Source organism: Chiloscyllium punctatum, chromosome 37, assembly GCF_047496795.1.
Source record: "Chiloscyllium punctatum isolate Juve2018m chromosome 37, sChiPun1.3, whole genome shotgun sequence".
NCBI lineage: Eukaryota > Metazoa > Chordata > Chondrichthyes > Orectolobiformes > Hemiscylliidae > Chiloscyllium > Chiloscyllium punctatum.
The window spans coordinates 40209502-40237224 of record NC_092775.1 but is presented as its reverse complement, the minus strand read 5'-3'; the positions used below and the strand labels follow the sequence as shown (position 1 = coordinate 40237224).

At 41.9% G+C, this 27723-nt stretch overlaps 1 long non-coding RNA gene and 2 other non-coding genes across 4 annotated transcripts; all 3 read right to left on the bottom strand.

Moving 5' to 3' along the window:
* Positions 1–24058: 24058 nt before the first annotated feature.
* Positions 24059–26708, bottom strand: LOC140463028 (uncharacterized). 2 transcript variants are annotated; one of them, XR_011954579.1, is made up of 5 exons: positions 26690–26708; positions 25998–26062; positions 24654–24706; positions 24351–24461; positions 24059–24261 (listed from the first exon to the last, which is right to left on the bottom strand). It is a non-coding gene; the product is annotated as an uncharacterized lncRNA (long non-coding RNA). The 2 variants fall into 2 exon arrangements; XR_011954578.1 differs by lacking the exon at positions 26690–26708 and having other exon boundaries at positions 25998–26639.
* LOC140463243 (small nucleolar SNORD12/SNORD106) lies at positions 24525–24612 on the bottom strand. Its single transcript, XR_011954649.1, has one exon. It is a non-coding gene; the product is annotated as a small nucleolar SNORD12/SNORD106 (small nucleolar RNA).
* LOC140463242 (small nucleolar SNORD12/SNORD106) lies at positions 26132–26228 on the bottom strand. Its single transcript, XR_011954648.1, has one exon. It is a non-coding gene; the product is annotated as a small nucleolar SNORD12/SNORD106 (small nucleolar RNA).
* Positions 26709–27723: the final 1015 nt, after the last annotated feature.

Genomic DNA, 27723 nt, shown 5'->3' with positions numbered 1-27723 from the left:
TTAAAATTACAATTTATGTTTACCTTTGGAAAAGTACAGAATTATAAATTCTATTCACATTCTTTATTTATGTAAAAGTGATAAATGTGTTTATTTGTGTTTGGCAAGCCACTGGGGGTAGAGTTTCAATTTGCCACCTTGAGGTAAAATTAGTTTTTAGAACATCAGCCACCTAAGATGGTCTCATTGCCCTTGAGATTAATGTCAATGAGGATTGTGTGAGTTATGTAATGCATTCATTTAGCATCTGGAGGGAAGTTAAAAACTTGTTCCCAAGCCTTCAAAACCAGAATTACCTACTATGGTAGACAAACACTTATCCCATTTCAAGACCATTTTCAGTTGTACATCAAGTATTTTTGGATGTTTCTGAAGGGCATATTAAGATACTTTTCAAAATACAAATCTTTCTTACTTTGTTGACAAGCATTAAATTATTCAGCAATCCATGATTTATGGTCAAACATCAATAAATAGGTATCATTTGTTGAATATTATCATCAGCAATAATTTCCAGTCTAATATACAGGGTTAGTGTTTCTCTTCAATAGTTACGTGACCCCGAGAGAAAAAAATATAAGTATTGAGTATAAGAGCTGGCAGTTCATGTTAAAATTGTACAAGACATTGGTTTGGCCACATTTAGAATACTGTGTACATTTCTGGTCACCACATTACTAAAAGGATGTGGACGCTTTGAAGAGGGTACAGAGAAGGTTTACGAGGATGTTGCCTGGTATGGAAGGTGCTAACTATGAAGATAGGTTGAGTAGGTTAGGATTGTTTTCATTAGAAAAAATGAGATGGGGGGGGGGACCCTGATTGAGGTCTACAAAATCATGAAGGGTATAGACAGGGTAGATAGAGATAAGCTTTTTCACAGGGTGAAGGATTCATTAACAAGAGGTCATGCTTTCAAGGTGAGAGGTGAGAAGTTTAAGGGGGATACACGCAGGAAGTACTTCACACAGAGGGTGGTAGGTGCTTGGAACGCCTTGCCAGCAGAGGTGGTAGAGGCAGGCAGGTTGATTTATTTAAGATGTGTCTGGACAGATGCATGAGTAGGTGGGGAGCAGAGGGATACAGACGCTTAGGAATTGGGCGACAGGTTTAGACAGTGGATTTGGATCGGCTCAGGCTTGGAGGGCTGAAGGGCCTGTTCCTGGGCTGTAAATTTCCTTTGTTCTTCTTTGTTCTATTATTCCTTCACAATTGCTGGAATCCTCTTCTGTATCAGCAATCTGAGCATCCCCATACCCTGAGAACTGCAGTGGTTTAAGAAGGCAGCTCACCACTACCTTCTCAGGGAAAATTAATGGATGACAACCAGTTGGCCTGTCGACTGCTGCCCTAACCCCCTGGGTCATTCATCCTATTGCTAATTCTGGCATCTCACACAAACAGCTGCTGCACTGACTGACATAACATACTATCACTCTTCAAATTAATTAATCATACATCAAGTGTTTAGGTGTTTCTGAGGGGCATAGTAAGATACTTTTCAAAATACAAATCTTTCTTTCTTACATTCAATTGAACATTTATCTGACTTGCCAATATTGTTAAATGGTCATAAGTCATGTGTTATGATGTTATAAATTGAGGAAGAATAAAATAATTTTATACAAACACATTCACAAATTGATATTTTAAGAATAGGTGAGTTTATTTACAACAGTCCTTTCCTAACCCCAACATCCTTCAGGCCAGGCACAGAATAATTGCAGGATCATTATTGTGCGGTGTGTGTACTGCTTGTTTCAGCAGTTCCAGTAAACAAACTCTCTTATGAACATATTTCAGTCACATAGCTGAATGTTCCCATTTCAAGCATTAAAAATGTATTTATGTGCTGCTTTTCCAAATAATCTGAATGAAGGAGAACCCAGTTAACTAATTCTTCTGCTATAATGGTGAAGCAAAAAAGAGTTTACATTAACAACTCCTCCTATACTGAGGAAGGGAAAGTAACAACTTTATTATGAAGCATTTGACATTTCTTCTAAGGACTAGAAAGAACATCATGTTCCAGCTATATTTCAAGATTACTAAATACAATACTACACTGTACTAAACATGAATAATGAGATAAACTGTAAACAGAGTTTCATAAATCAGGGGTATTAAGTCTGCTTAAATGACAGTAACTGGACATTATGAGAAAGAACTTAAATTGAATTACCTTTCACAATCTCAGGATTGAATTGAATTAAAGTTATTGTCATGTGTGCCAAGGCACAATGAAAAGCTTTGTCTTGCAAGCAATACAGGCAGATCACAGAGTTAAATAGCATAGAGAAGTAAGTAATAGGTAAACAGCGGCAAAAACAAAAACACAGGTAGAGGTGAATGCTAAGCGTTTGTGTGTCCATTCAGTATTCTAACAACAGTAGGGTAGAAACTGTTTCAAAACCAGCTGATGCAGGTGTGCAGGCTTCTCTACCTTCTCCCCAATGATAGAGATCGTAGAAAAGCATTGTCAGGGTGGGATGGACCTTTGAGAATACTGGCGGCCTGGTTGATGGATTCTATAGATGGGAGGTTGATATTTAAAATCATTCTCCAGCCAATCAATGCGATACAAACACTTCAGTCATTGCTATTTATATTTCTGCACAAATTTGCCATCCTGCTTGTACACAGAGAAGTTGCACAAAAAATGAGAGGATTAACAATTTAATTTGTTTTGATGATGTTGGTTGGAGGCATATTGGTCTGAAAAATTGGAAAATTTCTTGATTTTCTATGAAGAATTGCTGCGGAATCTCACGGGTCCACCTGAATTGGTGTTTAACACCACATCTAAATCTTGGCATTTGCAACAATGCATCACTCTCTCACTGATCTGGTGAAATTTCAGCTCAAATATGTCCTTACATTTTAGCTCCTAAATTTATAAATAACACTGTAAGGTGTACTGTGGAAGACTGCCACAATTACAGGAACACATGAACTAAATTTACAGAATATGTGTATAAGTGACAAATTCATCTTCAATGCAGACAAATATGAGATGGTATAATTGATAAGAAGAATAATGAAATATACTCCTGGGGAAATACAAGCCTAAATGGAATAAAGAAGCAAGGATTTGAGGTAGATACATAAATCAAAAAAATAATAGCATATGTGCCATTGAAAAGCAGTGTACAGTAATTTGTTTTTTGTTGAGGATTAGAATTGAAAGCAGAGGAATTACGTAATTTTAGAATAATCTTGATTATACCACATTGTGCACAATTTGGATTTTTATAAATAGGAAAATGGATATACAGAAACATAGGATCAGGAATAAGCCATTCAGCCCTTGAGTCTGTTCCAAGATTCAATGAGATCATGGCTGCTCTGTGGCCTAACTCCATATACCTGATTTTGGTCCATATCCCTTCACACCTTTGCTTAACAAAAATTTGTCTATCTCAGAATTAAAGTTAATAACAGATCATGCTTCCACTGCCATTGTGTAACAGAGTTCCAAACATCTACTTCCCCTTGTGTTTGGAAGTGCTTCCTAACATTTCTCCTGAACGGTCTGGTCCTAATTCTCAGGCTACGTGCCCTAGTTCCAGAATTTCCAACCATTGGAAATAGTTTATCTTTATAAACCCAGTTCTCTAGATATAAAGGCCAGTATCCCAATAGCGCACCATTTGGAAGATGCTACTTACTGCTGCTGTTCCACCCACTGAGAGCCTGGGATTGACATGGTCCAAGGCGCAGATGAGTGATAGCAGGATGGTTGACAGGTTGGAGTGGGGGTCATCAGCAATGATCTTCCCTGAATGACATGTCATTTATGCAGTTTACATTTAACAATGAGGAGGTTTTAAAAAAGGAGGAAGAGAGACAAAGGAAAGGACCACATGGTCAGTGAATCAAACGAGAATGAAACCTACACTGCTGTCTGACATAGCTGCTGCCTTTGCTGTTTGAATTCAAGTATCTCTGGACATCAGAGTGCATCTAAGAAAAATGAACAAACAGGGAAATTCACAGCTGACCTTGGAGGAACCTGTGTGGGAGAACTCAAAGCACAATAACAGCTAAATCCACACTTTTTAAGTGAAAGCTTACTATTTTTTGTGGATTTTCATTGCAATCTAACTCTTGAATAAATTTTGAAAATATACAACATAGGTACTAAGTGAACCTGGAGCTTTTTTTTAGAGCAGTAAGACGGTGCTTTTTTCTGGGTCTGTACATTGTTAAGGTGCAAATATGACCTTGAGTAGAGTGATGTGCTCTTCCTGTCAAATTTGGGAGATTAGGGAGAGTTTCCGTGTTACTGATGATTATAAATGCAGGAAGTGTTTATGGTTGCAAATCCTATCGGATCGCATGGATCGGTTGGGGTGGCAGTTATAGACAATGAAGAACTTACAGAAGTTGAGGAGTGTGGTGGATGGCAGTTATAGGAAGGGAAAAAAGCCACAGATACAGTCAAGTAGATGGGTTACCTCCAGGAAAGGTAGGATAGAGAGACAGGTAATGCAGGAGTCTCATGTGGTTATCACCACCTCAAATAAGTATGCTGTTTTGGAAATGTAGGGGGTGATGGACTCACAAAGGAATGTAGCATGAACAGCCAAATTTCTAGTACTGAGACTGGCTCTAATATAATGATAGATTCGTCAGGTTCCAAGCAATCGATTATGATAGGGGACTATCTAGTCAGAGACACAGACAGACATTTCTGAAGCCAGCAGCTAGATATCTGAATGGTGTGTTGTCTCCTTAGTGCCAAGGATATCTTGGAAAGAATATAGAGTATTCTCAAAGGGGAGAGGGACCAGGTCATTGTACACATTGGAACTAACAACGGAGGAAGGGAGAAGGATGAGATTTTAAAGGGGCAATGAATGAAGTTAGGCAGGAATTTAAAAAGGAGGTCTTCGAAGGTAGTAATACCTGGATTACACTTGGTGCTATGAGCTAGTTAAGGTAGGTATAGTAGGAAAGAGCAGATGAATGTGTGGCTGAGGAGCTGATCAGGGGAGAACGGTTCACGGTTTTGGATCATTGGAATCTCTTCTGGGGTAGAAGTGACCTGTACAAGAAGGACGGATTGCACCTGAATTGGAAGGGGACCAATATAACGGAAAGGAGATTTGCTAGAGCTGCTCTGGAGGATTTAAACTAGCAAGGTTGGGGTGGGGGGTGGGGGTGTGTGTGTAGGGGGAGGTGGGACCCACAGAGATTGTAAGGAAAGAGATTAATCTGAGACTGGTACAGTTAGGAGCAAGTCAAACATCAGGACAGGCAGGAACAAAGTGGAAAATGAGGTAGGACTGATAAATTAAACCGCATTTATTTCAATGCAAGAGGCTGAACAGAGAAGGCAGATGAACTCAGGGCATGGTTAGGAACATGGGACTGGGATATCATAGCAATTAGAGAGACATGCTGAGGGATGGACAGGACAGGACAGTCAGCTTAATTTTCCAGGATACAAATACTACAGGAAGGTTAGAAAGTGGGGCAAGGGAGGAGGGGGAGTGGCATTTTTGATAAGGGATAGCATTACAGCTGTACTGAGGGAGGATATTCCTGGAAATACATCCAGGGAAGTCATTTGGGTGGAACTGAGAAATAAGAAAGGGATGATCAACTTATTGGGGTTGTACTATAGACCTGTAATAGTCAGCAGGAAATTGAGAAACAAATGTGTAAAGTGATGTCAGTTATCTATAAAAATAATAGGATGGTTATGGTAGGGAATTTTAAGTTTCCAAACATAGACTGGGACTGCCATTGTGTTAAGGGTTCTGATGGACAGGAATTTGTTAAGTGTGTACAAGAAAACTTTCTGATTCAGTATGTACAAGAGAAGGTGCAAAGCTTGACCGACTCTTGGGAAATAAGGCAGGGCAGGTGACTGAGGTGTCAGTGGGGGAGCACTTTGGGGCCAGCGACCATAATTCTATTAGTTTTAAAATGGTGATGGCAAAGGTTGGCCAGATCTAAAAGTTGAAGTTCTAAATTGGAGAAAGGCCAATTTTGATGGCATTAGGCCATAACTTGTGGGCGGCACGGTGGCACTGCTGCCTCACAGCACCAGAGACCCGATTCAATTCCTGCCTCAGGTGACTGACTATGTGGAGTTTGCACATTCTCCCCGTGTCTGCGTGGGTTTCCTCCGGGTGCTTCGGTTTCCTCCCACAGTCCAAAAATGTGCAGATTAGGTGAATTGGCCATGTTAAATTGCCCATAGTGTTAGGTGAAGGGGTAAATGTAGGGGAATGGGTCTGGGTGGATTGCGCTTCGGCAGGTCGGTGTGGACTTGTTGGGTCGAAGGGCCTGTTTCCATACTGTAAGTAATCTAATCTAAAAACTTTCGAAAGCTGATTGGGGGCAGATGTTTGCAGGTAAAGGGGCGGCTGGAAAATGGGAAGCCTTCAGAAATGAGATAACGAGAGTCCAGAGAAGGTATATTCCTGTCAGGGTGAAAGGAAGGCTGGTAGGTAAAGGGAATGCTGGATGACTAAAGAAATTGAGGGTTTGGTTAAGAAAAAGAAGGAAGCATATGTCAGACATAGACAAGATAGATCGAGTGAATCCTTAGAAGAGTATAAAGGCAGTAAGAGTATACTTAAGAGGGAGATCAGGAGGGCAAAAAGGGGACATGAGAAAGCTTTGGCAAATAAGGTTAAGGATAATGCAAAGGGATTTTATAAATACATTGAGGACAAAAGGGTAACTAGGGACCCCTTAAAGATCAGCAAGGCAGCTTATGTGTGGAAAAATAGGAGATGGGGGAGAAACTTAACAAGTATTTTGCATCAGTGTTTACTGTGGAGAAGGAGAAAGTGAGGACTGTAGATGCTGGAGATCAGAGCTGAAAATATGTTGCAGGAATTTTCCTGAAGAAGGGCTTATGCCCAAAACGTTGATTCTCCTGTTCCTTGGATGCTGCCTGACCTGCTGCGCTTTACTGTGGAGAAGGGCATGGAAGATATAGAATGTGGTGAAATAGATGGTGACATCTTGAAAAATGTCCATATTACAGAGGAGGAGGTACTGGATGTGGATAAATCCCCAGAACCTGATCACGTGTACCCTAGAAGTCTGTGGGAAGCTAGGGAAGTAATTGCTGAGTCCCTTGCTGAGATACTTGTATCATTGATAATCATCACAGGTGAGATGCCGGAGGACTGGAGGTTGGCTAATGTGGTGCCACTATTTAAGAAGGATAGTAAGGACAAGCCAGGGAACTATAGACCAGTGAGCCTGACGTCAGTGGTGTGCAAGTTGTTGGAAGGAAACCTAAGGGACAGGATGTACATGTATTTAGAAAGGCAAAGACTGATTAGGGATAGTCAGCATGGCTTTGTGTGTGGGAAATCATGTCTCACAAACTTGATTGAGTTTTTGAAGAGGTAGTGAAGAGAATTGATGAGGGAGGAGTGGTGGACTAGCCATTTGGATACAGAACTGACTCGAAGATATAAGACAAAGGGTGATGGAGGAGGGTTGCAATTCAGACTGGATGCCTGTGACCAGCAGTGCGCCACAGGATCGGTATTGGGGTCCACTGCTTTTTGTCATTTATATAAATGATTTGGATGTGAACATGGGAGGTATAATTAATAAGTTTGCAGATGACACCAAAATTGGAGGTGTAGTAGAAAGCGAAGAAGGTTGCCTCAGAGGACAATAGGATCTTGATCAGTGGGGCCAATGAGGAATGGCAGTTAGGCTGAGGAATGGCAGTTGGAGTTTAACTTTGATAAATGTGAGGTGCTGCATTTTCGAACGGCAAATCAGGGCAGGACTTATACACTTAATGGAAAGGTCCTGGGGAGTGTTGCTGAATAAAGAGACCTTGGAGTGCAGGTTCATTGTTCCTTGAAAGTGGAGTCACAGGCAAATAGGATAGTGAAGAACACATTTGGTTTGTTTTCCTTTATTGGTCAGAACACTGAGTATAGGAGTTGGGAGGTCATGTTGCAGCCCTACAGGACATTGGTTAGGCCACTTTTGGAATATTGTGTGCAATTCTAGTCATCCTTCTATAGGAAGGATGTTGTGAAACTTGAAAGAGTTCAGAAAAGATTTACAAGGGTTTTGCCAGTGTTGGCAGTTTGGAGCTATCGGTAAAGGCTGAATAGGGTGGGGCTGTTTTCCCTGGAGCATTAGAGGCTGAAGGGTGACCTCACAGAGGTTTATAAAATCATGAGGGGCATGGATAGGGTAAATAGTCCAGGTATTTTCCCTGGAGTAGAGGAGTCCAGAACTAGAGGGCATAGGTTTAGGGTGGGAGTGGAAAGATTTAAAAGAATCTAAGGGGCAACCTTTTCACACAGAGGATGGCACGTGCATGGAATGAGCTGCCAGAGGAACTGGTGGAGGCTGGTACAATTACAACATTTAAAAGGTTACTGGATGGGTATATGATTGGAAGGGTTTAGAGGGATATGTACCAAGTGCTGGCAAATTGGACCGAAGGGTCTGTTCTGTGCTGTACATCTCTATGACTCCAAGTTCCTTAAGCAGTCGGAAATCAGATCAGCAGATAAACATGCCATAAAGCACATTCTTTAGCTTGACTTAAATGCTAATGGCAGTACCATTCGATTCAGCTGTCCTTCTGAATGTTCTGTACTTATCCCTATGTCATTAGGAACTTTTAGTACCAGCTGGGCTTGGTGATGGGTGTGTTCATTAAGTTGAGAACTGAACAACTAATAAAAGAAGCTTAATTGCTAATTTCCAACAACTTCAGAGTAAATCACGTTCAGTGCTATACAACAAGGCTCCTTTTCAATTTTATGCAATTTACATCACACATCAGGTTAGGATTAAAAACTGTAAGAGCTAAGATATGAATTAGCCTTTTAAATGGCATTATTTTAAAATCTTAGATGAAGAACAGTTCCCAAATCTCAAAAGGATGCTTAAAGTTTCCAGGCTTTCAGTGTGTTAGTCAGTAGGATTACTTTAATAACACTTTAGGAGTTAGTATAGGTTTGAAAATTAATATATATTAGAGTCATTCAGTTGTTACTTTACTGTCTTATTGGAAAAAAGTGATCTTCTGGTTGAAAAAAGCATTCTATTGCTAAAGGCTAAAAGTCAAATCTTCTCAAGGCAGAACTGACTAGCAAAGCCTGCTTGAGGGGCCAAATAGCCTATTCCTGCTCCTAACTGGTATGTTTGTAAATCAAGTGGTGAAAAAAGCTTTACAGCGCTGTCACATGTGTATATATTTAATGCTCAGACAGACAGATTCTTGATCAGTAGGTGATTCGAGGGTTATGGGGAAAGGGCAGGAAAGATCAACTATGATCCTACTGAGCTGGGTCAAAGGGCAGAGAGGTCGACTTCAGTTATTATTTTTAGATTAGATTAGATTACTTACAGTGTGGAAATAGGCCCTTCGGCCCAACAAGTCCACACCGACTTCCTGAAGTGCAACCCACCCAGACCCATTCCCCTACATTTACCCCTTCACCTAACACTACGGGCAACTTACAGTGGCCAATTCACCTAACCTGCACATTTTTGGATTGTGGGAGGAAACTGGAGCACCCGGAGGAAACCCACGCAGGCAAGGGGAGAATATGCAAACTCCACACAGAGAGTCGCCTGAGGCAAGAATTTCTTATGGTCTTATGGTGATGTGTGTGTTTGTGTGCGTGTGTGTGTGTATGTGAGTGAGAAATTGAGTGTGGTGGATCTGTGTGTATGTGTGTGTTAGTGCATGAGTATACACTTGTGGGATTGAGTTTGAGTGAATGTGTGTGAGTGTGTGAGTATTTCTCGTTTCATTTATTAACATCATAAAATTTGAAATGTATTTCATGAAGCTAATGACATCACTTGTGACATTAGAAATTTTTAATCACCTAAAATAAAAATGACAAATCTTGCCTGTCAACTATGATAAAATTACAGAATTGTTACCGTGCAAAGGGAGGCTTTTTGTTGTTTGTGCCTGCACTGTTTCTCTATTTCTCTTAATTCAGGGTTAATCTCCTGGATATTCCTTGTAATCATCTAAACTGTCTCTATTTAAATAATTATCCAATGGACTCTTGAATACCTCAATCACACATTTAGGCAATGAATACCGTACTGTAGCTATTCACTGTGTAAAACTTGTTTTCTTATCTTCCATTTGCTTCTTCTGCAAAATACTTTGAATCTGTGCCCTCGATCATCTTACAAATAGGAAGTTCCTTTTGTTCTAATCTGTCCATGTGTATCATGCTTTTGAAAACTTCTGTCATATCTTCTTAGTCTTCTCTCCGGTGAAAACAGTCCCAACATCCCTAATCTATCATTTCCGTAACCATTCTCGTAAATCTCTTCTGCACTCTCTCCAAAACATTCACATTCTTCCTAAACTGTGTTGCTCAGAACTGTGCACAAAACTCCAGCTGAGGCCTAACTGGTGTCATACGTAAATTCAAAATAAATAGCCTGCTTTTGTACTCTATGACCCTTTTTAAGAATTCTGGAATACTGTATTAATAACTCTCTCTACCTGTCCTGCCACCTTTAATGACTTATACACATATACACCCAGGTCTCTGTGCTCCCGCATGCCCTTTAGAATAGTAGCCTTTATTTTGACCTTTCTTTCCATCTTCTTTGTTTGTAAATGTATCACCTCATACTTATCTGCACTAAGTCGCATCTGCTACCTAACCAACAATGCCACATCTGCTGATGTCCTTTTAATGTTTAACACCACCCTCCTCACAGCTTACAACAATGCTGCCAAGTGTTATGTCAGTTGCAAATTTTGAAATAGTCTCCTGCATATTTGTTTTTGATAAGACTTGTGTATCACACATCCACAGAATTATTTACTGATTTTCTGTTACAGTTGTGTCCATGAGAGGAATGTTTTATGTTTTGAATGATTCTTCTAATTTTGGCCAACTAGCTCATTAAATGCATAGTACAGGAAATTCTTACACATGATTACATCTAAAAAACACAATTAAAATATTCTTTATAATATCCAGTGGACAGAAGATCTGATACCACCAGAATTTCTAAAATCAACAGCAGCTCAACGTGACCCAAAAACTGAAAACCTATTTGCTTTACAGAACAGTTTGCTAATTATTGTTAATTTTGACTCAATGTGGCCTATATAATAACAGATGAGCTGGTCTCCCTCACACTGCATTGTAGGCTCCAGAAACTAGGAGTTATACCCACTAATATGCACATTGCTTTAGATTCAAGAAATCTGCTAGCCTGCATCATCGTTCATCCTCTATTAAGAGCACAAATTAATGAAAATCAAAACTTTATTTGGATCACAATAGTCTTTGACAATTATATTACAGTACTTAAAAAATTGAAAATCTAAATGTCATTGGTTGCGAGCTCCTTTTTCTGCTGTTGCTGTGACTTGGATTTGTTCCAACTCTAAAATGTCCCTCATGTTAGAACTAATTACAAGAGGCCACCAAGTTCACAGAACCCAGTGTAAACTAACAAACTCCATTCTCAATTGGTCCTATTTTCATGCAGTGGTGAATGCACATTCTTTCAACAAAAACATAATTGTAACACTGAATCGTAACCCAAGTGATCCTTTTCATACTTAATCTGTTGTCAGTCACATCATGACCTAATTATATGTAAATACAGATTGTTGTTAAGCATTGATGGGAGCAATGTTAGGTTTGCAATTAAACCAACCAACTGTCTGAATTTAATGTTTAGTAGATAGAATGAAATTTTCAAAGGCCCCGCCCCATTTCCAATCTTCAAATTAATCAACATCGTTTAACTTTCCTGGATTTAATTTCATCTGTAATCATATGCAAATATTTCACCACATAAGTTTACTCAAGTGTTTACCATTTTATATTTAAACATTGTTTCAGCCAGATATTTACTGTAGGTAACCACCATGGAGACAATTAAATTAACCCAGGCAGTGATCCCATCATAAAAGAAAAAAACTGACTGGATTCACATTTGATCTTAAAAAAAAGACCGAAGTGTTGACAGTGATTAAAATGATCTATTTGTGGCCTATTGAAGGGATAGTCTCTGCCACAGTCACAAGGAAGTTCATAGATTTCGCACACTTAGACTTGAAGAATAAGGGGGCTGAGAAAAGAGACTTGAAGAAGCGATTCGCAAAGGAGGAAAAAGGTCAGGGATTTTATTTCCTTCCTGCGATGATCCAAGGACACTTGGCTTTTTTTTAAAAAAGGAGCATGAAGCCCAGAAGAGTTTGATGTGACTTACACACACCAACAATACTGGATAAGCTAACTTTCTCCTAGTGAGAGTCCTGTTCTCGTCATGGGCACGAGAGTGGTGATAGAATCTGTACCAGTGGAATTAGCTGGAATAATAGTGGCTTGATTGTGAGAAAAGCAACATTAGAAGAGGTAGAAATTAAGTGAGAGAGTAGATGAACAAACCCAACAATTTTGTGGAGGTATTATGGCAAAGAGAAGACCAAAAGATGGATCTGTTCAAAGCTGAATGGGAAAGGATATTCTAATCCTAGGTGCAGGAAGAAGTGACAGCAGAAACATCTTGTGTAATGAGATTAATGAAGGATAAAAGTAAGTGTTGAAAATGGTATCATCAGTGATTATGATCTTGGAAGGAGATAACTCAGAGGGTAGCCATAAAGATGCATAGGAAAGTTTATGTGGATGTGGTGCTCAATTTAGGAAAAAAAAGAGGGCAAGAAGAGATGAAAGACAGATTGAAATTACCAAACATGAAAATTGCAGAAGCTGCAGAAGGAAAGTAAGAATAAGATCCTGGAGAGAAACTTACAGTGTTCAAAGGAGAAGTTTGAAAAGCAAGGTCTGCCCAGTTAGATGTCTGACTGATTACCATCACTGCAAATGTTTGGTGCGTTACCTGCAATATTCTTTTTAAGTTGTGAAGCCTCCCCTTGCAATAATCTTGTGTGCTGGAAAGAAAATAGTTAAATAACTATGTTTTAAAGGTAACATTGATGGCCACTCTGGAGGTCTAATTTCATCAAAGCCATGATGTCTACAGAGTCATGGGGAATGTCATTGATAAAATAGGTCCAGCAAATAAAAGCACACTGGAAGGAAATATGGAATGGTGTGGTCACTGTTGACCCACTTTCAGACTTCAAGAGAAAGGGCAGCATGGTGGCTCAGTGGTTAGCACTGCAGCCTCACAGCGCCAGAGACCCGGGTTCAATTCCAGCCTCGGGTGACTGTCTGCGTGGAGTTTGCACATTCTCCTCGTGTCTGCATGGGTTTCCTCCAGATGCTCAGGTTTCCTCCCACAGTCACAAAGATGTGCAGGTCAGGTGAATTGGTCATGCCCATAGTGTTAGGTGAAGAGGTAAAAGTAGGGGAATGGGTCTGGGTGGGTTGCTCTTCAGAGGGTCAGTGTGGACTGGTTGGGCCGAAGGGCCTGTTTCTACACTATGGGGAATCTAATCTAATCTAAAACTGGTTGAGACAGTTGGTGTTGCTGTAACAAAAGGGATTTTCCTTCGCCTTCCAATGAGCCATATGGCATAAATGGCAATCTTGACAGAACATTTAACTAGGCTTTACCTGGAAAATTCCTCGGTCAATGGCACAGGGGTAGCAGGAGAGCAGATGTATAATTTCTGGCCTTCACTGCCTAGTGGTGGTTGTTTTTAATTTGCCATATCCTAATTAATACACCTTTAATCATCTCCAGCTAAAAATATACAGATTTGTCAGGACTATTTGCAAAGTTACGCAATAACCAAATTCTGACACAGAAGTGGTTGAATCACCAGGAGCTCCTGTTATTGAGCTAACAACAGAATCTTTCCCACAGCTTGAAAAGCACTGGCTCAAACCAAACACTGTCAGTGCACCAAATACCAGGCAGCATCATTGGGGTCAGGAAACATACTCAGTCATTCTGTCCCGAGCCTTGGCAGTTGGTAAATACAATGACTGACTATTCCTCATCTGACCATCAAGCTAAGCAAGTGTGACAATATTTGTTTGTGCTCCACCATTCCGTGTGCAATTGATAAATATTTAAAAGGACTGGAATTCTATACAGAGAAGGTTTGGGTTAAAACTATAAATGTCACCTTAAATTGATGGCGACCTTTTGCAAACGAACACAACTTTGAAGGACTTTTCCTAGCTTATTTTGAACAGCAAATAATTAATACAAAGAGGAATTACCTCTGCTTCTATTTCAGAGAGCAACAAGCATAGAGATGTGGAATTTATACCAAAAGTGAAATGACCTAACCTCATCATTCATAGACAGTACATCCTGTAGTATGGTTATCAATAGTAACTTGTTAACTTATGAACTGCTGCTGATCGCAAAGAATTCACAGGCAGTACAAATATTTTAATAAGTAAACCTTTATGGATCAGCACTCCCAGCATATTTTGACTTGATGGGATAGCATTAGACACAGATATAGCATGTTGAGGAGATTCAGAAAAGGTGGGACAGACTGGGTTTGTCTTTACTGGAGTTTTTAACACCAAAGGTTGACTTGATTGAACGTATAAGATCCTGAATGGTCTTGACAAGGTGGACATTTCCTCTTGTGTGTGAATCCAGAAGTAGGGGGCAGGTTAAGAATGAGGGCTGCCATTCAAGGACAGAGATGAAGGAACTCCAAAGGTAACGAAAGTGGAGGTAGATTGATTTTTGTTAAGCAAGGGAGTCAAAGATTATTGGGGGTCAATGTGAATGTGGTATTCAAAACAAACAGATCAGCTGAATTTTATTGGCTGGCGGGATTTTTAAAAATTCTTTTCTCTTCCCATGTCAGTGAACAACATTTATTATTCTTTTCCTTCATGCGCATAATAAGCTCTGCTTGAATCCTGTAGCACCTCCCCAGAGCAAATCACTGACTGCAGTTTTCCTTTGTGTGATACCAGTAGAACATTGTTGATTCTGCTTTAAGCTGAATCCAAACAACTTTCAGCAAAATGGACCTAACTGAGAAATATTATTCCTACATCACATCATCCAACGCATAAATACATCAGTTTAAACACCAATGTTTCCCATTTGCAATACCTGCTTCTTTAGTTCTTTTCCCTTTGAAACTTTTCATTCTGCAAACATGTGCTTTTAGATCAATTGACTTGCATTCCCAGGAGCAGGTTGCTAAGGGAGCTGATCAGATCTTTAAGATTGCTTTTCATGCAGTAGGGGAATCCATTCTATAACATCTTGATCACCTCGTTTTTCTTGAAACCCCAAAACCACTTGTTTAGCTGTAGTTTTGTAAGTCCCATTAGGAAGTGCTTGATTCCCTTGTCTCTCTGACCCTTGAATATACTTAATGAACAAAGCTCGACAGTCTGCTGCAGATACATTAGGCTCTTAGAGAAGACATTCCTCCTTATCTCTGCCCTGACTGGACAGCCCCTTATTCTGAGATTGTGTCCACTGATCCGAGACTGTCCTACAAGGGGATATAACCTCTCTGCATCTACCCTTTCAAGCCCTCTAAGGATCTTCTATGTTTCAATAGGTTCAGTACATTCACAGTTTATTCAATCACTCATCATAACACAATCCCTCCATTCTAAAAGTTTGAATAATATTTTATTCTTAGAAATCTTCTGTAAGTACATACAAAAGGTCCATTACAGAAACAAACAGCACCATGGAATTTGATGCTTCTCAGAAGTTCCCTGCAGTTGCAAAACAACATATTTTCTACTGCAGGAAACTAGTTATCTTCAACTTCACCCCATTGTGTCTTTAAAAAAATTATCCATACAAAGAATCAATCTAATAAACCTAGTAAACCTCCTTTGGACTGCCTTTATTCGTTAGTAATTACCATTATTTAAGTTTCGACCCATGTATTTTACTCTCCTTTGACTGTTTTTTGTTTATCAGAGGCCGCTTTGGCAACATCAGCAGGATGAGTGCAGGCCTGGCCTCACAAGCACGTGCACCTACAGTCGCAGCAATCAGCTTCTCGAGGAGAGCGAGCCTGTGGGGAGCTCGCGATGGCAGTGATTGAGAGTGCAGTGGTGAGAGATGGTGCCGGAGCATGACGACTTGGATGTCGGTGGATCTGAGACGGTTGCACCAGCTTTCAAGACAGTGATGATGGCACCGCGGCCAGCAGAAGGATGCACCTGTGGGCAATGCGGGTGGCCCGAATTGACCTTCCTGGAGGGCTGATGGGTGCAGGAGACAAAAAAAAATCCTGCAGATGCTGGAATCCAAAATGGACAAGCAAGAGGTTAGAAGATCACAGCAAGTCAGGCAGCATCAGGAGGTGGAGAAGTCAACATTTCAGGTGTAACCTTTCTTCAGGTCTGGGCAGCAGATAAAGCAGTGGGGGTGGGGGGGAGGAATACAAGTAGAGAGTACCCAACCTGGTTGGTCGATGGAAGAAATGAATCTGGTTGGTAGCTGGAAGGAAAGATCAGTTAGAGAAATGGAAGGGAGGGGGAGGGGCTGGGAAATGAGATTAATTGAAATTGGAGAACTCAATGTTGTCCTCCGGTATGTAGGCTTCCCAGGTGGAAGATGAGGTGTTCCTCGAATTTGCAGTTTGGTTTGTTGTTGCAATGGAGGAGGCAAGGATTGTCAGGTCAAAAAGAGGAATTAAAATGGGCAGGGACTGGTGGGCCCAGTCAACCCCTGCAGGCTCAGCTGAGATGCTTGGCAAAACGCTCGCAGAGTTTCTGTTTGGTCTCCCCAATGTGGAAGGGAGAGAGGGGTGGGAAGGGGAAGGTGTCCTTGGTGGTGAGGTCTAATTTGAGTTGAGAGAAGTGTTGTAAGGATGCTGCATTGGATGTGGAGACTGGTGGGGTGGTAGATGAGGACAAGGGGGAAACCCTGTCTTTATTACAGTTGCTGGGGGGGGGCGCGGTGAAGTATAGAGCAGTGGAGCAGAGAATGGAAATGCGGTGGAGGGCTGTCTGAAAGACAGCAGGGGGAAAGCATATTCTTGAATACAGGTGGACATCTGGGATGGTTGGGAGTGGAATGTCTCATCAAGCAGCAGTAGAGGAATTGGGAGGATGGATGTGACTAGGTGTAGTCTAGGTGGCTTTGGGAGTCTGTGGGTTTAGAGTAAATGTCCGTCTGGAGACTGTTGCCAGAGATGGAAATGGAGAGGTCAAGAAAGGGGAGGGAGGTGTCCAAGGTAAACCATGTGAATTTAAGGGCAGAGCGGAAGTTGTGGATGAAATGCTTCAGGAAAGCTTGGGTGCACCGATACAATCATTGATGTAACGGTGGAAGAGTGTAGGCACTAAGATGTGGCTGTTCAACATAGCGAACAAAGAGGCAGACTTAGCTGGGGCCCATGGCCACTCCTTTGATTTGGAGGAAATGGGAGGAGTTAAATGAAAAGTTATTAAGGGTGAGGAGGGTATTGGTGGAAGGGAACTGGATGGTTCTATTGGAGACAAAGAAGTCGAGGCCTGAGAACATCCTTGTGAGGTATGGCTGTCCATAGTGAAGATAAAAGCAGTGGGGGCTGGGCAACTGGAAGTGGAGGGTGTGCAGATGTAGGTGGGAAGTATCTGAAATGAGGGGGAGGATACAGTCGAGATAGATGCTGGGCCAGCGTTGCTTTGGCAGCAGTGCGGGAGGCCCAGCATGCTGCTCCTGATGGCATAGCGGTGGTGGCCCTGAAGCAGGGATCCTTAAATGGGCTATGTGGGGAAAGCATGTCAAAGTTAAGGAGATTGAGCCCTTGTAGAAAATGTAGTTCCAACACAGCTAAACACTTTAGAAAGATTGCAATGTTTAAACTTTAAGCTTTATTGTTCCACTTAATACTTGGAAGGCCGAAATAGTTTAACTTTTTAAAATTTCTTTATACCTTGTTCTTAAGATTTCATCCTAAAGTACAATGAAGTCTATAAAGTATCAGACCACAGGGCAGGTCTCTCACTAAATCACAAACATTTGCTTTAGAAATTTCCATTAATCACAACTTCTTTCACTGCACTTGCATCATCTTGTGTTTCATGGCATTACTCTTCCTCGAGAGTAGTAATATCTGGATTACTCCCAGTGCTACGAGCTACTGAGGGCAGGAATAGGAGAATAGAGCAGATGAATGCATGGCTGAGGAGCTGGTGTATGGGAGAAGGATTCACACTTTTGGATCATTGGAATTTCTTTTGGGGTAGAAGTGACCTGTACAAGAAGGACGGATTGCACCTAAATTGGAAAGGGACTAATATACTGACAGGGAGATTTGCTAGAGCTGCTCGGGAGGATTTAAACTAGTAAGGTGGGGAGATGGGACCCAGGGAGATAGTGAGGAAAGACATCAATCTGAGACTGGTACGGTTAACAGAAGCGAGTCAAACAGTCAAGGCAGTCAGGGACATGGTAGGACTAATTGATTAAACTGCATTTATTTCAATGCAAGGGGCCTAACAGGTAAGGCAGATGAACTCAGGGCATGGGTAGGAACATAGGACTGAGATATCATAGCAATTACAGAAACATGGTTCAGGGATGGGCAGGACCGGCAGCTGAATGTTCCAGGATACAAATGCTACAGGAAGGATAGAAAGGGAGGCAAAAGAGGAGGGGGGAGTGGCATTTTTGATAAGGGATAGCATTACAGTTGTGCTTAGGGAGGATATTCCCAGATATACATCCAGGGAGGTTATTTGGGTGGAACTGAGAAATAAGAAAGGGGGGAATCACCTTATTGGGATTGTATTATAGACCCCTTAATAGTCAGAGGGAAATTGAGAAACAAACTTGTAAGATCTCAGGTATCTGTAAGAATAATAGAGTAATTATGGTAGGGGATTTTAACTTTCTGAACATAGACTGGAACTGCCATAGTGTGAAGGGATTAGATGGAGAGGAATTTAGATTAGATTTAGATTTAGATTAGATTACAGTGTGGAAACAGGCCCTTCGGCCCAACAAGTCCACACCGACCCGCCGAAGCGCAACCCACCCATGCCCCTACATTTACCCCTTACCTAACACTACGGGCAATTTAGCATGGCCAATTCACCTGACCTGCACATCTTTGGACTGTGGGAGGAAACCGGAGCACCCGGAGGAAACCCACGCAGACACAGGGAGAACATGCAAACTCCACACAGTCAGTCGCCTGAGGCAGGAATTGAACCCGGGTCTCAGGCTCTGAGGCAGCAGTGCTAACCACTGCGCCATTGTTAAGTGTGTACAAAAAAATTTTCTGATTCAATATGTGGATGTACCTACTAGAGAAGGTGTAAAACTTGACTTACTTTTGGGAAATAAGGCAGGGCAGGTGACTGAGGTATCAATTGGAGAGCACTCTGGGGCTAGCGACCATAATTCTATTAGATTTAAAATAATGATGGAAAAGGATAGACCAGATCTAAAAGTTGATGTTTTAAATTGGAGGAAGGCCAATTTTGATGATATTAGGGAAGAACTTTCGAAAGCTGATTGGGGGCAGATGTTCACAGGTAACGGGACGGCTGGAAAATGGGAAGCCTTCAAAAATGAGATAACGAGAATCCAGAGAAAGTATATTCCTGTCAGGGTGAAAGGAAGGCTGGTAGGTATAGGGAATGCTGGATGACTAAAGAAATTGAGGGTTTGGTTAAGAAAAAGGAAGCATATATAAGGTATGGACAAGATAGATCTAGAGAATCCTTAGAAGAGTATAAAGGAAGTAGGGGTATACTTAAGAGGGAAATCAGGAGGCAAAAAGAGGACATGAGATAGCTTTGGCAAATAGTCAAGGAGAATCCAAAGCTTTCTTACTAATACATTAAGGACAAAAGGGTAACTAGGGAGAGAATAGGGCTCCTCAAAGATCAGCAAGGCAGCCTTTGTGCGGAGCCACTGAAAATGGGGGAAGATACTAAATAAGTATTTTGCATCAGTATTTACTGTGGAAAAGGATATGGACAATATAGACTGTCAGGAAATAGATGGTGACATCTTGCAAAATGTCCATATTACAGGAGGAAGTGCTGGATGTCTTGAAACGCATAAAGGTGGTTAAACCCCCGGACCGGATCAGGCGTACCCTAGAACTCTGTGGGAAGCTAGAGAAGTGATTGCTGGGATACTTGTATCATCGATAGTCACAGGTGAGGTGCTGGAAGACTGGAGGTTGGCTAACGTGGTGCCACTGCTTAAGAAGGGTGGTAAGGACAAGGGAACTATAGACCAGTGAGCCTGACCTCGGTGGTGGGCAAGTTGTTGGATGGAATCCTGAGGGACAGGATGTACGTGTATTTGGAAAGGCATGGACTGATTAGGAATAGTCAACATGGCTTTGTGCATGGGAAATCATGTCTCACAAACTTGATTCAAGTTTTTTGAGGAAGCAACAAAGAGGGCAGATCAGTAGATGTGATTTATATGGACTTCAGTAAGGCATTCGACAAGGTTTCCCATGGGAGACTGATTAGCAAAGTTGCATCTCATGGAATACAGGGAGAACTAGCCATTTAGATATGGAACTGGCTCATAGGTCGAAGACAGAGCTTGGTGGTGGAGGGTTGTTTTTCAGACTGGAGGCCTGTGACCAGAGGTGTGCCACAAGGGTCGGTGCTGGGCCCTCTACTTTTTGTCATTTACATAAATGACTTGGATGCAAGCATAAAAAGGTACAGTTAGTAAGTTCGCAGATGACACCAAAATTGGAGGTGTAGTGGACAGCGAAGAGGGTTACCTCAGATTACAACAGGATCTGGACCAGATAGGCCAAGGGGCTGAGAAGTGGCAGATGGAGTTTAGTTCAGATAAATGAGAAGTGCTGCATTTTGGGAAAGAAAATCTTAACAGGACATATACACTTAATGGTAGGGTCCTAGGGAGTGTTGCTGAACAAAGGGACCTTGGAGTGCAGGTTCATAGCTCCTGAACGTGGAGTCACAGGTAGATAGGATAGTGAAGGCGACGTTTGGTATACTTTCCTTTATTGGTCAGAGTATTGAGTACAGGAGTTGGGAGGTCATGTTGCGGCTGTACAGGACATCGGTTTGGCCACTGTTGGAATATTGCGTGTAATTCTGGTCTCCTTCCTATCGGAAAGGTGCTGTGAAACTTGAAAGGGTTCAGAAAAGATTTACAAGCATGTTGCCAGGGTTAGAGGATTTGAGCTTTAGGGAGAGGCTGAATGGGCTGGGGCTGTTTTCCCTGAAGCGTCAGAGGCTGAGGGGTGACCTTACAGAGGTTTACAAAATTATGAAGGGCAGGGATAGGGTAAATAGGCAGTCTTTTCCCCAGGTTCGGGGAGTACAGAACTAGAGGGCATAGATTTAGGGTAAGAAGGGAAAGGTATAAAAAGAGATCTATGGGGCAACTTTTTCAGGCAGAGGGTGGTAGGTGTATGGAATGAGCTGCCAGAGCAAGTGGTAGAGGCTAGTACAATTGCGACATTTAAGGGGCACTTGGATGGGTATATGAATAGGAAGGGTTTGGAGGGATATCGGCCAGGTACGCTTTATCTCAGATAAAGGCAGCCTTCATACCAATTAAGAGCCCTCATTGACTGTGCAGAGCAAAATATCCTAGACAGATTTCAGATGCTTGACTGATAGTTCAACTCAAAAAACATTAAGTAGGATTGATTTACCAGAGGCCTTGTTTTCCCACAACACAGTGAAACAAGTTTTCACTATCTACTTTGTTAAATCCATGAGAAATCCAAGATTAAAAAACTAATCAGTCAAAGTTCTACTCCATTAAACTCAAATATTGCTGCATAGCCCAACAAACAGCATAACTTATTTTGGGTACTTTCAAATGAAAATATGGATTGCATATATAACCACCAGAGGGCATATTAGAGATATGGATATGCCTGTGATGGACAAAGTTTAAGCACCAACAGATTTAATCAAAAGTACAAACTTTTGGAGTGCTGCTCTTTCGTCAGGTAGAGTGGAGCAGGATTACAGGACACAATTTGTAGTAAAAGATCAGTCATACAACTTATGTAATGTATTGCACAAACCAAGATTGCTGTTAAGTGGGGATGCAGGTCTCAATATGCAAGTCCTGGAACTTCAAGTCATTCGAAGTGATTAAAGACTTGTTCAATACATCACACCAGGTTTATGGCAGAGTTTTACTATAGATTGTGTGCCCTATAATCATGGAGGCAAAAATGTGTTGCTGGAAAAGCACAGCATACAAAGAACAGGAGAATCGACGTTTTGGGCATGAGCCCTTCTTCAGGAATGAGTAAAGTGTGTCCAGCAGGCTAAGATAAAAGGTAGGAGGAGGGACTTGGGGAGGGGCGTTGGGAATGCGATAGGTGGAGAGAGGTCAAGGTGAGGGTGACAGGCTGGGGGCAGAGAGGTCAGGAAGAAGATTGCAGGTTAGGAAGGCAGTGCTGAGTTAGAGGGATTTGACTGAGACAAGGTGGGGGGAGGGAAATGAGGAAACTGGAGAAATCGGAGTTCATCCCTTGTGGTTGGAGGGTTCCCAGAAGGAAGATGAGGTGCTGTTCCTCCAACCATCGTGTTGCCATGGTCTGGCGATGTCCTTGGTGGAGTGGGAGGGGGAATTGAAGTGTTGGGCTATGGGGGTGGTTGGTCCGGGTGTCCCGCAGGTGTTCTGAAACGTCTCCCCAATATAGAGGGGGCCACATCGGGTGCAGCGGATGCAATTGATGTGTGTGGAGGTGCAGGTGAATTTGTGGCAGATATGGAAGTGTCCCTTGGGGTCTTGGAGGGAGGTAAGGGGGGAGGTGTGGGCGCAAGTTTTGCATTTCTTGCAGTTGCAGGGGGAAGGTGCCAGGAGTGGAGGTTGGGTTGGTGGAGGGTGTGGACCTGACGAGGGAGTCATGGAGGAAGGGGTCCAAGGACCTGCATATCCTTGGTGGAGATGGGACGGCACGACGGTTGGAGGGCCAGACCATGGCAACACAACGGTTGGAGGAAGAACACCTCATCTTCCGCCTGCAAACCCTCCAACCACAAGAGATGAACTCAAGATTTCTCCAGTTTCCTAATTTCCCCTCCCCCCACCTTGTCTCAGTCAAATCCCTCTAACTCAGCACCGCCTTCCTAACCTGCAATCTTCTTCCTGACCTCTCTGCCCCCAGCCTGTCACCCTCACCTTGACCTCTCTCCACCGATCGCATTTCCAACACCCCTCCCCCCCCTACCTTTTAGGTTAGCCTGCTGGACACACTTTCCTCATTCCTGAAGGGCTCATGCCTGAAACGTCAATTCTCCTGCTCCTTGGATGCTGCCTGACCTGCTGCGCTTTTCCAGCAATACATTTTCAGCTCTGATCTCCAGTCCTCACTTTCTCCTATAATCAGAGGCAACTTGTTCACCGAAAGGATGGTACACAGATGGCGTGTGCTGCCACAGGAAATGGTGGAGGCTGGTAGTTACAGCATTTAAAAGGCATCTAGATGGGTATATGAATGGGAAGGGTTTAGAGCGATATAGGACACATACTGGCAAATGGAGTGAGATTAAGTTAGGATATCTGGTCAGCATGGACAAATTGGACCAAAGGACCCGTTTCTGTGCTGTACATCTGACTCAAACTAGGGAAAAGGCCATCTGCTCGATTCAAGTCCAAGCATTGACAGCTAATTTTGTCATTATCTTCATTCACACACCTTTGGCTCTCGTCCTACAGCATGCTTTGTAGCAATTGCTTCTATACACACTGCTTTGGGATGCAAGAACTCTTTCAAGTGGAAAAACTAATTTGGAAATCATTTCCTTATTTTGATCCTACTCATTAAAATCACACCTAGAACTTAAGGGAACAAACTTTTTAACATGCATATGGAAATTGCTGGGGAAACCCAGCAGGCCTGACACCCTCTGGAAAGTAAGCAGTGTATGCTTCTGGTCGAGGGACCCTCATCTTTCTCCAGAACCATAATTTCAGCCATTTTAAATTTGTTTTATTTCCAGCATCTGCAGTTTTTAAATTTTTTAAGGGAAAAGTTAAAAAACATGAATAATCCAAATGGACATCAATTGACCAATGCGGCATATGGAAATATAGACTGTCAGTGCATAATGATATTTGGTACTCAACTCAATATATACCATAATTATATAATAAGCTATCATGCCAGCTCACCTATTACTAAACAAGTCAGATCACAGACAAATCAACTTTCAAACACTGCAAATTTAGTTTAATGAGTGTTTATTAGACAATTAAAGTAAACACAATCTTCAACATGTTAACATTTAATACAAAAAAAACTGAGCTTTAGTGGTAAACACTATTCAAGTTTTTGAAATACTTCAAAACAAAATGCTGTTGTAGTAATTGCACTGAGACAGTACTAAGCTGGACAGCTGCCTGTAAACTGTCAGATTTCTCCAAATCCTGTAAAGAAAAATACATGGTGAATGGCACCTTTACTAGGCAAATAAAAAAAGGTAGGAAAAACAAAATCACTCAAATGTGGCACATACCTCAATGGCACTTCATTCCCCATGACCACCTCTTTATGCTGGTCTTTGCTAACCCCTAGTCCAGATTTGCAATTTGCACCAATTTCAATCAAGGTCTGCAAAACTTTGTGCCTGGAGGAAGAAACACCACATTGAGAGAAGTGGACTGATGCACTGGCTCAAAACAAAACAATTTTTCCAGTGTCAGAAGCACTTGGCTTTCTTTGTTAAAATCACCATGATCGATAAGACGGGGAAAGAAATTTACATCATTCACTGAGTCATACAAATATTAATAATTCAAGATTGAACATCTTTACATACCATGGTTATCCACACTGCCGGTCTGCATACCAACATCCACTGCAACATCCCATCTAAGAAAATAAAGGATATGCGCACAATGTTATTAGTAATTCAAAAAGAGCTACAAGACAACTGCAGACCCATGACATTGTGCTTAACTTGGAATATAGCCTGGCATGCAGAACCAGTAACACTTGAGATGACATAAAAGCTTTTCACTATACTATGTAAGAATAAAGTCTAATTTGATTTAATTCACACTAATAGCTAGGAACCTTGAAAAACTTGGACAGAACATAATCTACACATCATTGCAGTCTCGTCTTTTTTCAGAATTTAATACTTTGCCCGCTTAGTTAACCATGGATCAGTCTTTTAAAGATTGCCACACTAGGAATATACTTATCCTGCCATTGCAATGCTACTAAGAATAGCCACATCCCACGGCCAAAAAGTTAAAATACAATGCACCGTTAAATGTTACTGATTGCAGAAAAATTACCACTAGCGATTTCACATCCTGATTCCACTGAAACGAAATTATACTGAAGACTCTAAGCTCTCTACTTTCTTACGCTCCTACTGTCCCCTTAATTGCAACACAGCCCCATACATTCCCCATCGCATCATTCTGGCTCACATTTCACATCATGGGTAACGTTCACCTTCCCAAAATTTATAGGAAAACCAAAACCAAATCTTACACCTCCTTACCTCTTCCTTCAACTCCCTAAACTCATGCATTCACCTTCCTCAACTGCACTTGCTTAAAGTGATTTTTATTTCTACATTAACAGCAACTTTCTAGCACATTAATTGCTGCACATGAGGCAATGCTTGGCTGGGTGGCACAATGGACTTCTTGTCCTGGTCGGACATTGGAAATAGACTCCTACGTACTTTAGCTTTTAGAAAACAGCAACAAAGAATAAGGATCGACTAAACCCATGCGGCAAAGCAAATATTCTCAGTTAACTGGCCTAAGGATAATCTCTTTCACAAATCTATACATCAAATGGTTCGCATTTGTGATGCGACGTGGGATTTAATTTGAAGTTGCCCAAGAGCACATAGTAGCTCTCAGAGTATAACATTAAAAGTATCACCTCAAAACAAAGTGCCTAAGCAAGGAACATTCATTCTAACCAAACACCTTAGCAAGGCATTTCAGAGGTAGTGTGCAAGTGCTGGAGTTGAACGAGGGTGGACAAAGTCAGCAGTCATACACCAGCTTAGGTTATTTGACATCAAGCTTTCAACATACTACTCTGTCAAATACCACAAATATCTAATCTAGTGTAACAATCCTTTCATAGAAACGAACACCTAGTTAAGTGCAACTTGAAAAGCAATATGACCAACCTGGAACATCCTGAACCCCACGATTCGATCTGGCAACACTAGTGGCGACATCTACCTAAGTAAATCTAGGAGAAAAGTAAAACCTGTTAAATCACTTCGGATTCACTAAGAAACCTTACATCCTTACCTAACCAGCTGGTTTAATCAGACAGAGTTTGACTTTGAAAACACTCATAGTCAACATTAACGATCTGATGGGGAAAAAAGTTCAGGTCATCACCAAACACCAGCATTTGGATAGGTACATGGATGGGTGCTTAATCTAGGATAGAAGTTCGGCACAACATCGTGGGCCGAAGGGCCTGTTCTGTGCTGTATTGTTCTATGTTCTAAAACTCGGTGTCACCCTCCAAGACAAAACGATGCAGATTGACAGGAAAACATCTCGAAATGTGCCCCTCCTTCACAACATGCGAGCTGCCTTAGCTCTCCCTCCCCAAAGTCCTCAAACGGCGGGACTGACTTCACGTTCAGAGCGACCCAGACGTCGGCCAAGAGCAGCAGCGGGTCTACGCTGCACCGCGGGCCCGACACACAGAACCAGCCGGGCCCAGCTCCCGCACTCGAACCCGGAAGATTTCCCACAAAACACCCCCGGGCTCCGAGCCACCTCCTGGGCCACGTGGGGGGGATCCACCAGCGGTAGGCCGCCGCCGCGTGTTCGCTCAGTGTCTCGAGCACACCATACCAACCTCACTCGGTCCCGGTGACAAAAGAAGGAGGACAGCCGTGCAGCTGCTTATATAGGCAGGCGCTGCCTGACACGCATGCGTATGCTGCCGCCAGACAATCACGTGCACACTGGTGGACCAATGGGCGGCGGCACCCAGAGAAAAGCGCGCGGGGAGGGGGCGCAATGTAACGAAATTTGTAACAGGGTGATTGAACTGCAACTTTGATTTTCACAGTTAAAAATCACACAACACCAGGTTATAGTCCAACAGGTTTAATTGGAAGTACACTAGCTTTCGGAGCGACGCTCCTTCATCAGGTGATTGTGGAGGGCTCGACCGTAACACAGAATTTATAGCAAAAATTTACAGTGTGATGTAACTGAAATTATACATTGAAAAACTGATTGTCTGTTAAACCTTTCATCTGTGAGAATACAGTGATAGTTTTACTTGTTTCATGTGTAAATCACAAAACCCTTTTTTTAAAAAAGTTGCATTCTCGGTTTTGCTGTTAACAATGGTTGATAGCTAGACAATATGTTGAAGGTGTTAGCCCCCTGTGTTCTCTGTCTATGACCTGATGTTTAGATTGATTCTAATCTAAAAAGTGAGATAACAGAGTTTTACATAAATTCATGCAGCTCAGAGTTCTACATGAATGTATGATTTTCACAGTACAGGTACTGCCAACCTGGTTAGGAATTTGCAGCTTTTTTTTGTTTTTATTTCTAACAGAGATGTCTTCCAACAAGGCGGTGTTCTCTCGAGTGAAGGCATGCCTACACATTGTACCTATGCGCAGCGATAGGAAAATAAAACCAAATACTGCTGAGGCTGAAATTCGAAGTATTGGAAATAAACAGCAGCTGTGGAGAACAGGAGCAAAGTTCACCTTTCAGAAATTAAGGCAAATGTAAATAAATTAATACACAAAGATTGTCACTGAACAAAAAGCAAAGGCAGTGGTAATATTAGAGAGGCATTGGCCCTGAGGAAACATTCTTGACAGAATACAAACATGAAAATAAGATATATACTGGCCAGAGAAAAAA